Source organism: Sminthopsis crassicaudata, chromosome 1 (assembly GCF_048593235.1).
Source record: "Sminthopsis crassicaudata isolate SCR6 chromosome 1, ASM4859323v1, whole genome shotgun sequence".
NCBI lineage: Eukaryota > Metazoa > Chordata > Mammalia > Dasyuromorphia > Dasyuridae > Sminthopsis > Sminthopsis crassicaudata.
The window spans coordinates 706,968,063-706,982,261 of record NC_133617.1 but is presented as its reverse complement, the minus strand read 5'-3'; the positions used below and the strand labels follow the sequence as shown (position 1 = coordinate 706,982,261).

General features: G+C 36.8%; 1 protein-coding gene across 3 annotated transcripts in view; it reads right to left on the bottom strand.

The window, feature by feature from the left end:
- The window catches only part of SSUH2 (ssu-2 homolog), a 139,456-nt gene extending 131,260 nt beyond the window's left edge, over positions 1–8,196 (bottom strand). For 2 of the 3 annotated variants that reach the window (XM_074284032.1, XM_074284030.1), the window contains exon 1: positions 8,034–8,196. The gene's annotated coding sequence lies outside the window, so the exon portion shown is untranslated. The remainder of the gene's footprint in view (positions 1–8,033) is intronic. The other variant, XM_074284031.1, reaches the window with a different exon arrangement.
- Positions 8,197–14,199: the final 6,003 nt, after the last annotated feature.

The window sequence follows — 14,199 nt, the reverse complement described above, 5'->3', positions numbered from 1 at the left end:
TTTAAATAAATAAATTCACAAACATAAAATTAAGAACCCCCAGACTAGAAGCTTTCTTCATCCCTTCAACTTCCAATATTCTATTCAATAGTCTATAATCCTACAGTAGGATATAGAAACCGCATTCCAAATCTCCTTCTACTTAGAATACTTGAGCTCTTTTCTTTTTCTGTACAATTGAAAAACCATTCTAATCATCCTCTTCTCTGGGATTCTCATTTGACTCACTGCAAATACAGAAACTAAAATTCATGGCCATAGACTGAGAATGAGACATATTATCTGAACTCTTCCTAACCCAGCACCACTATAAACAAACAGAATCAGGGCACTAGAATGGGATGGGGATGGGGATGAAGAGGTGTTTGGGGATCGCATGATTTATAGCACCTGAGTGATGAGTAGGTGCTCTCTTTGACTTTGCCAAGATCAGAAGAATAATTCCCTTGTTTTCACCATAATCTTCACTATATTAAGTCACTGTGCTTAACAGAAGAAACACATTTTGTTTCCTTAGTTGTATTTTTTTTCTCAGTGATATCCACCAAAAATATACACCATACCCAACTGTTTCTGATCAGAGTGGAATTTGCTTGTCTGAGACCCCAGGGTATGTGCCAGTCCTTGGGGGACACATCTCCTGGGCCTGTGTAGTCATATGCTAGACTATGACCCCATGTGTGTGAATAGAAAATAAGCATAGACTATTTCAATTTCTATTCTTTCATAATCTTTTAGTGAAGAATAAACAGGTATCTCTATTTATTAATAAATAAACAAGTTTTTATTATGTGCCAGATACTATGCTAAGTGGCTGAGGATGTCAAGAAAGTTTAAAAAAAAATAGAATAGTTCCTCCTCTCAAGAAAGCCTAATTGGACATTTTATGGCTGTCTCCAAGCTTTCTTTCCAAATGTATTACGTCCTCTCATACTGTCTGTTCCAGACAAATGAGTCCACTTGATGCTCTCCACAGAGAAAACAGGTGTCATCTCTCATTTCTTTGTGTACAAAAGCATTTCTTTGCTTTTGTACACACTGTCTTCCTTGTTTGGAGATGAGGGAGCAGGCAGAGGGGATGATCAAAGGATCAATTGCAGAGTTCATGAAATTGGTCCCATTTTCCAGTGATCAATCCTTCTTACAACTTAAATGCTCTTCTTCCTCTCCACCTCTTAGAAACCTCTATTTCCCTTTAAAGAGCAGATTAAGTGATACCTCCTATAAGGGACCTTTCTTACTCCTCCAGTTATTAATGCTTCTGTTTTCTTCCATTAAAAATTAATTTATATTTATTTCATGAAGTGTTAAAATTTACTTATCTGTAAACATGTAGAATGTAAGTGTTTTGAGGACAGATTGCAGTTTTAAATCATGCTATCTCCAGTACCTAGCACAGAGCCTGACACATAATAAGCACTTAATAAATTCTCATTATATTGAATTGAATTGGAACTATTTTAATTGGTATTTTATACTCATTACATGCTACATATATTTGTATCCTATTTCTATATAGACTTGATAAGGCTCTTAAAGTTTGACAGGATGGGTCCCTCTATGAGTTCAGGAACATGACATGTGGACAGAAAGTATCAGTACAGCTCACTCACTGGCCTGCAAACATTTCTCAAGAAAGGATTTTCTCACGGTCTCCAGAGCATGCTTTTGTAATTATATCTCACCCAAGGTCAAATTCATGCTTGAATTAACAGTCATTCATAGACTCTCATTTGCCCCTAATACACAAGTATGAAAAGTTGAGAGGGGCTAGAAAGAGCAAAAAATTAGTTCTTCTGGTAACAGGAGAACAAGAGTTGGGGCTTTTCTCTTGGGACAATTTTCTCCCCGGAAGAGTGATTATTTGGTTTGGCTCTCTACCTTTGAGCAGCTACATCAGCCAATCAGACCCCAGGGAAGGATAATTTCATGATTTATCCTTAGTTGCACCAGTTATTCTCTAGCCCACATCCATAACAGAGATGCTTACAATGATCTGACCATTTCACACGCTTATCACCCCAACTGAGTAAACTCTAAAAGCTCCTTATTACTTCCAGAATCAAATATAAAATACTCTATTTAGTATTAAAATCTCTTGACAACCTGACTTTTCCTACTCTTCCTACTTTTCCAGTCTTCTTAAACTTTAACCCCCTTCACATTCTCTGCAATCCACTGACCCTGATCTCTTTCCTGTTCCATTCCTCCCCCAGGACCCTCTAGCTCCCTAGTCTATGTCTTTTCATTGGTGGTCCCACATGTGGGGAATGCTCTCCTTATCCCTACTTGCTGGCTTCTCAGTTATTCTTTCTAGTCTCATCTCAAGTCCCACCTTCTTCAGGAAAACATTTCTGCTTTTCATTCCACATACATTCACACTTTTACTGCCTCCCCTCTGAGATTATTTCCCATTTCCACTGAATACATAATAGTGATTCCATAGTGTTTTCCCTCCCCCTGGGGGTAGAAACTATGTTTTTGCCTTTATTTGTATCCCCAGCACTTAGCACAGTGCCTAACACATAATAAGCATTTAAATACTTCTTGACTTGACTTCTTGACCACCTGAACTAATGAAAAAGAATGGATGACTCTAAAAATCTCATTTCATGAAGAGAAAGATTCAAATCTATGTCCTTTCAAAGGTATGTTAAGATCATCACTTCTGTACATGTCAAGAAGGATACAAGAAAAATTAAGTAAAGAAAAATCACATGCTTAGAAATGATCATTCATGGAAATCTCTAAGCTTTGAGATTGTTCTTCTGAAGTAATTAGCATACAGCATTTAGCCCAATGTATTTCATCAGAAACCATTTCAGATAAATGAAAGAAGAGAAGGTAGCTGACATTTAAATCCAAATTAATTTTCTAGGGAAAAAAGTAGCAATTTTACTTCCACCTGATAAATTGAATGGGTGATTGTTAAACGTTCCCATTACCCATTTGAAAGAAATCTGGGAAATGACTCCAGCAGGCAGGAAGCAGCTGTTCCCTCTCATTAGTTTTTCCTGAGCTCCAAGTAGGTTTGTCAGCCACTTTTTGTTTCAAATGGTTTCCCTCATATTTAAATTAAACTAGTGGGGTTATATTTTCCAAAAGCACTTTTTTTAAAAAGAGAGATTTTTTTCCCTCTCTCTCAAGATTAGAGATTTGTACAGCTCTCTAATGCTTTCTCAAGAAAGATAATGTCTACAATGTAGTGCAGTGGAAAGAGTACTTGGATTTTCAGAAAAAAAGAGATGGGTTCAAGTTTGACCTTTGACACTGACTAGTTATATGACCTGAGCCAAATCAATCAACTGATGAATCTACAATTATTTATTAAACAAATACTATGTGTTTAAGGTAGGTGGCACTTTGAGTTAGGAATATCAGACTTTTAATCCTGTCTCAAATACTCACTAATTGTGTGACCCTAAGCAAATCACTTAATCTCCATCTACCTCAGTGGTGGTGGTGGTTGTTGTTTTTAATCTGCAAAATAGTAATAATGACAGCACCTCTTCCCAGGGCTGTTATGAGGGTCTTATGAGAAAATAAAAGTAAAGTTATTTTCCAACCTTAAAGCATCATATAAATGCTTGCTATAGCTATTGCTAGACAGTGACAAAATAATGCAGTCCCTGTTTTCAAGGAGTTTCTATTTTGCTTAAGAGAGACAACAGATTCATAGATAGGTAAAAATAGGTTTTTTACAACAACAACAAAAAAGGACTGTGATAGAGGTACTGAGACTAGATGAGTCATCAAAGGTCTCTTAAAATCACTCTTCCTCTTTGAATCTCTAGTTCCTCATCTAGGATTGTTGTGAAGGGCAAACAAAATGATGTCTGCAAACAACTTTTAATGAAAAGGTGCTATATAAATGCCAGCTATAGAGGAAAGAGCACTGAATTTGGAGAGAAATGGGAGTTTGAACTCCCCAATCTGATCCTCATTTCCTATATGTCTGTAGATGTCATTTCCTCCCTTCCTACCTCTATCCATCCCTCCATCTCCCTTCCCACTTCCCTCCTGCCGATCTCCATGCTCCTCCCTCTACCCCAGCTCCTCTCCTTCTCCGACTGTCTTCTGTTTGTCATCTCTCGATTTTTCTCTCTTTCTTCGTGTCTCTTCTGTGTATGTCTTCTCTCTGTCTCTCTCTGTTTCTGTTTCTATCTCTTCTTCTTGCTCTCACTTTTGCTCTAGGTCTTGTCTGGAATTTTAAAGTAGGAATAGATTTTAGAGGTCAATCTGTTCAACCTCCCCCTGCCTCGCTATAGCATCCTTGACAATAGTTGAATACTGCCAATAAAAGAGACCTTACTATTTAATATAGTCATCTATCCCAATGTTGGACAGCTCTCATTGTTAAAAAGTTCTTTATATTGGAAGAAAATCAATCTTCTTGCAACTTCCATCCCTTGGCCCCAACTTCAACCTTAGGAACAACATAGAATAAGACTGATCTTCTACCATGTGATAGTCCTTCAGATATAGGAAAACAGCCATCCAGAAACCCCCATCCAAGTACTGGCAAGTCTTTTCTTAAAATATTCAGCATTTCCCTTATTCTTTCCCATACACCCTGCCCTGACCCATTTTCCATCCACAAACTTATTGTTCATGTGAAAAATGGGAGAGATCAGAGGCCAAGCACACTTTGGCTGTCCTCAGCTATCCCTTATCTTTCTTGCTCATAAAAACTGACAGAGGAGATTAGTCCTGGACATTTTCACAGGGTAAAAACTACTCCAGGATAGACTAGGAACTGAATCCTGATTAGTCCTTTGAACTATAACCAAAAGAATTAGTGGGCTTCCATCCTAGAAATAAGTCAATCCATGAAGACAATAATAATTCCAGGGGCAAGTGGTACAAGGTTGACAGAATCGAAAGGGTAAGGCTGAGGGGTAAATTAGAAACATCAAAACTAGGCCAGGTCAAAAGAGACCTGATTGAGGTCTTATACCATGTGCATGGTTCGAAGATAAACTCTTTAAATTGCAACTGGGAAATGAGAACATCTATTTGGCTAATAAGGTCACAGATGCTTAGAATACTGTGCATTAGGATTGGCTGAACATTCACAAGACTACTAAAAGAGAAGAGAATGATGTCAGAATCATATATTTAGACCTGAAGGGACCTTAGAAGCCATCTGGCCATTTTATAGATGAAGTGTCTGAGGCATGAGGAAGGGAAGTGACTTACCCAAAAGTATACCAGTTGTAAAGAGACAGAACTCACACCCAAGTTCTCTGATGGCAAATCTAGCCTTCTTTCTGTAGCATTATGGAATCCATAATGTCAAAAGCAAGAAAGAGGAGATGGAGCGGAATAAGGAGGAAGAGGAGGAGAAATAAATAGAAGATGATGACAATGATGATGATGAAGAATCATTCTCTCATTCAAGAATAATATTAATGATGATTTTTTTTTAAATGAAACACTGGGGATGACTGAGTACATAAATCCAGTGGATAAGCAGTAGTTGAGAAATAGATGGTGTTAAGAACAAATGGAAAAGACTTGGATCAATGGGCAGAAATTGCTATCCCTGGGAAATTTGAGGGTTTTTTTTTTAACTTAGAATCAACCATAGATTCAATCTTCAAATTGAAATATTATTGGAAATCATTGAGAGTGGTTCTTGAACTGGAGTGCATGAACATGGTTTTCAAAATATTTTGATAATCATGCTTCAATATTCATATTATGAATTTTATTTTATATACTTAATTATCTGAGAAGAATTCATATGTTTCAGAAGATTTTCAAAGGTATTAGAAACTCCTGATCTTGTCCAACCACCTTATTTTACAATTAGGGTAACTGAGTCCCAGAAAAATGAACTTGAAGTCATATTGGTTAGTAGTAGAGGCAGAAGGAGTGTACTAGAAATAGTTTAAATGAGCTTTCAGAGACAAATTGTTGAAATTTTAATGTGAGCTTTTATACCTTGGAAATCAGCAAACACTACAAATCAGGGTTTGATTGATTGGGATTTTTGTTAGTTTTGACTAAAGAAACTAATGGCAAAAAGAAAGGATTTCTTAAGTGCCTATTATGTCCCAAGTATGGGGAAGCTAGATGGCACTAGATAGAGCAGAGGGCTTGGAGTCGAAAAGACTTCTCTTTCTGAGTTCAAACCTGACCTAAGACACTTATTAGCTCTTTGACTAGGCAAGTCACTTAACCTGGTTTGCCTCAGTTTCCTCACTTGTAAAATAAGCTAAAGAAGTAAATGAAAAACTATCCAATATCTTTGCCAAGAAAACGACAAATGAGGTTAAGTGTAGTGAAGAAAATTATGTAATGAATGGGAAGATACCACTTCAATTGAGTGCTTGGGAGTTGTTGAGTTAGAGTGGAGTGAGACAGTATTTCTATAGGCTTGATGGAGGACTGTCCAATAAAGGATTAGTGCTTAGAGCATGCTCAGATTTGCCCTTCCTGTGGTTACACAGAGCCTAGTTCCAATTCAACACATGGAACTTTGAGGCATCTGTTTCCAGCCATGTATGAGTGAGGAGCTGGTTCTGTGTGATGATGGGAAAGCTCTTAATTGCTTTGGCTCTGGAAAGACTGATGATGACTCGGGAAAGTCTGAGCCAGAATTGAGTGAAAGAAGGGTTGATTTAGCTGCACAGAAATGGAATTGAGAAGTAATGGGTTCCCACTCCTCAGAAATCTACCTGTAGAGATTGGATACCCATTTCTAGTTTATTTTATGGTGGAAGGGGATCTTTTCTGTAGAGGTCAGACCGGACAGTTGATAAGGTTCCCCTTCCAGTTCACAAATTCAATGATCCTACAAACTATTTTTTTAGTCACGTCCATCTTTTTTGTAATTCCATTTGGTGCTTTCTTGGCAAAGATTCGAGAGCAGTGTATTTCCTTCTGTTGCTCATTTTACAGATAAAGCAAACATCGATTAAATAACTTTCATAGGGCCATGTAGCTGGCAAGTATCTAAGGCCAAATTTGAACTTGGGAAAGAAGTCTTCCTGACTCCAGGGCTGTTATTCTATTCACTATGCCATCTACCTGCCACATGTGTAAACTATACTACAACTGGATATTCCCCAAAATATTTACACACAAATGGAAACTTTCAATAAGATGAAGTACTCTGGTCCTTCATGATTACCTTTTGATAGAGCTCTGAGAAGAAAAAGAAAGCCAGCCTCTGGCTACTCAACCTGTCAGTGCAAAAGTAGTTGGGAGAGTGAACCTGATATACAGGAAAAATAAGTATGTGAAGAAGAGAATAACAGTATGCCTCAGGTATTAAAAATCATTGAGTGGTATATAAGAGAAAGAAGGTAAAAAAAGTCCAGAGAAATTCTAATCTGAGAGAGACTAGGCTGAAGACTAATGAAGCGACCTGGCCTATCACAATCCCCCAGTTATATGAATAAGTAATGTGTAAAAGACAGTAATCTGGTTTGGTATTGAACCACTTATCTGAAACAAATATTTCCTGAATTCTTCTTCTCTCTTTTAAAGATTCCTGACTGGCATAGATTGACCAAAGGAATGGATGTATGATAATAAATTAAAGTTTTATTATTTGTAGACTTTCCTTCTGTTCTAAATGCCCCCCAAAAAATAAAACCTCTTTCCTCAATTCAGATCATCCAATTCCTTCCTCTGACTTTAGTCCCAGAATTCTGTCCATTTTAAAATTATTCTTCATGGACTATCATAAAATCTCCCACTAATAACTATTGGTCTAGCTACAAATTTTCCCTCATCTTACTCCGAGATATCACTCTCCATTTATGTCTCCATTTTTACTCACCTCTTCAATGCACTATTGTACCACCATGTCTTCTCCAATTTCAGAAAACATACAGTCACTTTCTTTAAATGAACTCGTCACTTTTAATTAACTCCTTAAGTCTCAACTCCTTCATCACTTTGAACTATCCACTTAAATTGAACTTGCCATGGTTTACCTGGTGACATAGTTATTCAGTACAGATCTCTTTCCCACTAAAGTGTAAGTTTCTCGAGGACAGGGGCAATTTTTTTTAACTTACCTTTGTATCTCTTATGATAGCTAGCAAAGGATTGTGCATTCAGGATATTCTTGATCAGTGTTTGTCAAAATGGCCAGGAAATACAGCTTTCTTCTTTCTCTCTGGGTCTCTCCCCTGACCTTTCCTTAATACTGTTCCCTTCCTTCCTCCCTCTCTCCAGCCTTCAGCTGAATGACCTCTCAGACAAAAATGGGATCTTATGCACAACCCATGTGACGCAAATGAGGTTAAAGTTGATGCCTTTTAGTGTCTAGGGAATGTAGAGAATGGTTTATTACAGAGCTGGAGAAAAAATTAGAACCACAAATATCCCAAAACTACAAAAGTCAAACTGTCTTTCTCCTGTAATGATTTGGTGCTTTAAAGCATTTCTTAAGCAAATGAGTGTGTGGATAGGATGAGAGCCTTCTCTGAAAGGGAACTTCTCCTTTAAAGAGGTCTGAATATTCCTTTATTTTAAATTAAAAGGAGTTTTTGGTACATTAGGAAAACTTCATGGATAGAAACTGCCAAAGGTCAGTCTGTATTAGTGGTGAATCTGATTTGAAGTATATTTTGTATATTTTAGAATATGTCCTTTTAAGTTAATATAGAACAGGCCCCAAATATCAAGTGTTTCCTTTGTAATGAATAACTAGTATGATGGATGGGACAGTGGACAGTAAGTCAAGAAACTTGGATTCAACCTCATCTCGAATAAGATTGGCTTAATTTGGTTTTTATTTTTTTTTATCTACACTGAACAGTGAATTATACAATACATAATGATACTTGAGAGATAGATAAGAATTGTGATTAGATTTATGATTTGACATAGGAAACTCCCAAGATGAGTGGACCTCTACAAATTCAGGTTGATGGCTTTTTTTTCCAACTTAGAGTCGTAGAAAATTGTCTAGAGCACAAGTATTAAGGTCACAGTTCCCTTCAGCCACCTAAAAAAGATGTACAGAAAAGAAGCAAATGAAAATATCATTAGGTGCTGAGTCTAGCAAGACAGTGGGGTTGAGGATCAAACATCATTCTGTATAGTGTAATACCACCGGGTGTCACTGTAGAGTGTAAAATCTATTGGTCAGTATTCAAGTTCTCTCACTTTCTCCTCACTTCTAGGTAGCATAGAGTTTAATCTTTCCCAGACTTGCCTATCTCTTTCCTGTGAGGTGGTTTAAGATATTATTTACTCTTAAGCCACAGTCCTCTTCTCCCTGCCTCCTCTCTCCCTAGAGATTTGACTCTCCACCCTGTTATAACAATTAGCTCACATTGTATTCTAGAGAAAACATGATTGCCCCCAATGCTCTTGTGGTCTTGCTCCTCTGCTAGCTTTTTTTTTCCCCCTCTGAGGCAATTGGGGTTAAGTGACTTGCCCAGAGTCACACAGCTAGGAAGTGTTAAGTGTCTGAGACCACAGTTGAACTCGGGTCCTCCTGACTTCAGAGATGGTGTTCTATCCACTGTGCCACCTAGCTGCCCTACTCCTCTGCTATCTTATGGACTTTGTATCAGATGAAAAACTAGCACAATAATAATAGCTCAGAGCCTTCAATTAGGAAAATTCCTAATGTTCAGACGATGGATTGGCTCTATTTTCTAATATAAACTTTGTTTACCTTCTGATAGAAATGGTTATTTCTCTTATATTAATAACTAATTATTGAATTAAGGTTTTCCTTCCATTTCCTCATTCCCATTGCAGAGCAGGACTGATAAAGAGACGAACTCTTTGGTAAATACACCCCACCAAGAAAACTCAGATCTGTTAAAAAGGTAAAGAATTTTCTGGGTTAAAGTGGATTCTCTTTTGTCTAGATCAAAGCTTCTTAAACTGTGAGTTGCAACCCCATGTGGGTGGGCTACCTGATAGCCGTGGGGTCATGAAATGATGATTTATTATCAGCAAAAGTTTGATTTGTATATCCATTCTATATATCTATATCACATGGGTCTTGTAAAAAAATTTTCAGGGGAAAAGAAGTTACAAGTGGAAAAAGTCCCCCAGACTCATTAGAATAAATCCATTTCTCATTATAATAGTCATCTTGTTAACCAATCAGAGCTGGTTGCCATCTTCAGAGACACCCACTCTTTTAAGGACATATAACTTGAATAATTTCCATTAGGGATCTTTAGAATTTGAAATCACCACTAACCTATCTTATTAGCTGCTAGAATGATCAATAAAATGAATAATTACTGAGGAGTCATGTCTCTCAAACTTTTTATACTTCAAACTTTAATCCTTATATTGTCTATATTAGAAAGAAGATCAGAATATAAGAAACATTTAGATTTGGAGACTGTAGATTCAAGAAAGAAAAAATTCGAGATAGAAAAGATTCAAGCAGAGTATATTAGAATATGATATAGGACTGCTATGAAGAAGGAAAATTGGAGGGAAAACATTTTTTGGAAATTTTCTCAGCCCTTAAAATAGGAAGTACAAGCTGTAGTTTCTCCCCCAGTTCTTTGTGTGAAGGTGCCTTCAGAGTTCAAATAGCCCAGTCATTCTCTCTTCTCTGCTTTTGTTTTGCTCTCTTGTTTTTCCTTTTGGTCTCTTTCTGTTGCTTATTTCTCTTGTGCCGTTTATTTCCAATCAAAGTGTGTGTGTGTGTGTGTGTGTGTGTGTGTGTGTGTGTGTGTGTGTGTGTATACATGTGTATATGTATTTTAAAACTCCTAACATGACTTATATTAAATTGTCAGGGCTTCGAGGAAATGTTTGTCCTGCTAAAAAAAAAAAAAAAAATTCCCAGAATGCTAATTGGTTTTCAGACCTTGATTATCATAGCTTTAGAAAACAACTTTCTCACCTATAAAGTGGGTATAATAATAGGACAAGGGGGAGACACAGGATAACAAATCTTAGCAAAAATAAAGAACTTTCTAATGATTAGAGCTGTTGAATGACAAAACAGTATGATTTATTATATCATGAATTTCCTGTCACTGGAAGTACTAAGTGCCCCATCAAAGTTGAAAAAGATTCCTGGATTGAACATCAGTGGGATTTGTTGATTTCTAAGGTCTAGGAGCCCTACGGTTGAAAATGTTTTGTTTTGATTTTTTTAATCTTAGAATTCCCAGTGTTTAGCAAAAGGCTTTGTAAATACTGCCTATTTAATAACATTCCCTGAATTTTAATTTATCCAAAAGAATAATTATCCTTATCACCTACAGACCAAATTGATACCTCTCCAATGCCTATAATCAGTTTCTTCACAAGATTGCTTTGCTGCTGTTCCCCAAGGCACACACTGATTCATATCATATGAGATGCTATCCATTTTTCATTTCTCTGTAAGCATAGAGGTAGTTTGGCATGGAGGATAGAGCAAGACTTAGATTTTGGAAAAATCTTGGATTCAAATTTACCCCCAAGCACTCCATGGTTGTCTGCCATGGACAAGTAATTTAAACTCAGAATTTCAGTTTCCTATTCTGTAAAACAGAGATAATCATAGTCCAATCTCACAGACTTGTTTTGAGGCTCATAGGAGATCATAAATAGGGAATCTTTTGAAAATATACAATTGCCATACAAAAGTCAGGAATTATCATTATTATGTTGCCCTTACAAAAAGCTGAATTCATCTAGATTTGGCAGTAGATACTTGCTAGTATTTTAAGGGTGGAATGTAATGGGAATCAATGAATAGAGTGCCAGGCCTAGAATCTGGATGATCCAAGTTCAAGCCCAGCTTCAGTCACTTACCTGCTGTTTGTGTTACCCTGGGCAAGTCATTCAACTGTGCCTGCCTGAGTTTCCTCATCTGTAAGATGAACTAGAAAAAGAAGTGGCAAAGCATTCCAATACTTTAGCTCAGAAAATCCTAAATGGGGCCACAAAGAATCAGACATAGCTAGAACAATAACAATTGGGCAGGCCAGAGCCGTGTGCTAATGCAGATGTACTAATGCAGATAAACTAATAAGGAATTTTTATTTGTTGAAAATCAAAACCCTTCATAACTTGGCCCTTTTCTACCTTCTCTATCTTGTCACATCTCACTGCCCCTTCTAATGTATTCTTCTTTCCATTACCACTGGTTTCTTTACTAGTCTTCACACAAGACACTCCAACTCCTTACTCTTTCCCTCTTCATTTCTACTGGCTGGCCTTTGGATTCCTTCAAGCCCCACTAAAATATTATTATATAGGAAGCCTTATTCAATCACTCTAATTGCTAATGCCTTCCCTCTATTATCATCCCCAGTTTTTCCTATATGAAGTTTTTATACATAGTTATTTACATGTTTCCTTCTTAGACCGTGAGCACCTTGAGTCACATACTGTTTTTCGCTTTTCCTTATATCCCTTTTGTGTGGAGCAAGTATGAAGTAAGGATATGGTGAAGAACTTACAGCAATGTTAAATTCCTTTTCTGTATTCTATCTTCTCTAGGTCTCTGTGACCTGCATAGGTATGTTCAATGTTTAGGCTACTAATTGCTCAGATTTTTTTGATGACATTTATGTCTGTCCAGGCTATTGATGTTTAGGCTACTAATTGTTTAGTTTTTGAGATATATGATGACATTCAATTAACTGGTGGGGAAAGGGGGGCACCTATCTCTTAATGTTCCCCAAACTCATGATATAATCCTTTTGCAATTAAACCTATAAAAACTGTATATCTTCCCTTAGTTCTTTAGCCTTTCTACCGTGAGCTTTCTTTCTTTCCCTCCTCACGGTGGAATTGCTCATTCTCATGAGAATTTGTTAAACAACTTTTCTGCTTTTTACTTCGAGAGGTCTCTGAGAAGTCATTTTTAAATAGGATTTTCTATCCCTCACACCATCTTAATGCAGTGCTTGGCATATAGGAGGAGCTTAATAAATGCTTGCTAATTAATTTGTGTTTATTTGGGCAAGAATAGACTAGACTTGTAGGTTCATAAGCTAATAATGGTGGAAAGAACCTTTAAAATAACTTATTATTAATAATAAGAGGAGGAGGATGTTGGTAGTGGTGCTTTTGATGAAGGTTGTTAAAACAGAAACACACACAAGTTATTATTTATGCACTCATTCATTTATTATATATTTATGTCTTTGTGTGTATACACACACACACAAATGCACATAAGTGTGTATGTATATATGTGTACTGCTTTAATTATTGCAAATCACCCCTATGTACATCTATATTATCTCGTTGATTCTTAATTTGGTAAGATAAATTATTCCCATTTTACAGATTTAAAAAACTGAGACTCAAATTTTAAGCAGCTTCTCCAAGGTCCTAGTAAGTATCTCAGGAAGACAAGTAGAATTTAGATCTTCCTGAATCCAAGTCTGGTGCTATAATTATTATGCAGCTTCCTTTTGACACAGAGGAAGAAACTGGAGGCCAGAAAGTTGAAATGACTTTTCTAAGATTATATAGTAAGTAAACGAATGTTCAAGAGAACTGGAATCTAGGGCTCCTGGTCTGGTATTGTCTCCATTATATACCAGGGTTCAACAAGTAAAGACTTGTTTGGATTTTGTCTTTTGATTTAAAATTCTCTAACAATAGTCTTTCATTATCAAAGGAACATCTCCTGCTGGAAAACTGAATAATATGCAAAAAGTGATTTTAAAAATAAGAACACAGACTTCTAATAAAACATCAGCATAAAATGGACTTGGAAAAGTTTGTTCTACTTCTCTCATATTTACACAATACCACTGGCATCAAATCTTGGGCTTAAGCATTCCATGCTTCCCCTGGTTTTCAGACTTCACAATGTGGTCTCCTGTATGTGTTCCAACCTTTATCTTCCAATAATAATCAGTTTTCAAAGCCCCTTGTGGTGCTATATATCCATATCTGTTATCTGTGTTGTTCACAGAAGCCTTCTGAAAAGAGTTGGGTGGCAAACAATCCCCATTTCATTGAGGCTCAGAGTAGCTAAGAGCTTGCCCAAATTCACACAACTAGTTAGCCAACACTCAGGTTTGTTGACTCCAAGTGTTTACCTGAATTCTAACCTTCTCTGGAAACCTTTCTTGATTGTTACAGTCCTAACTTTGAATTAATAAAAGTATAGCAACCTTGAATATATGTTCTAGGAAGATACCTTGTTAACATCTTGTGATGACTCAGGCCTTTCTGTAACTGTATCAACGAGGTGGGAATCTCACACTTCCTCCCTTACATTTAAGTTATAGCTATACTCTC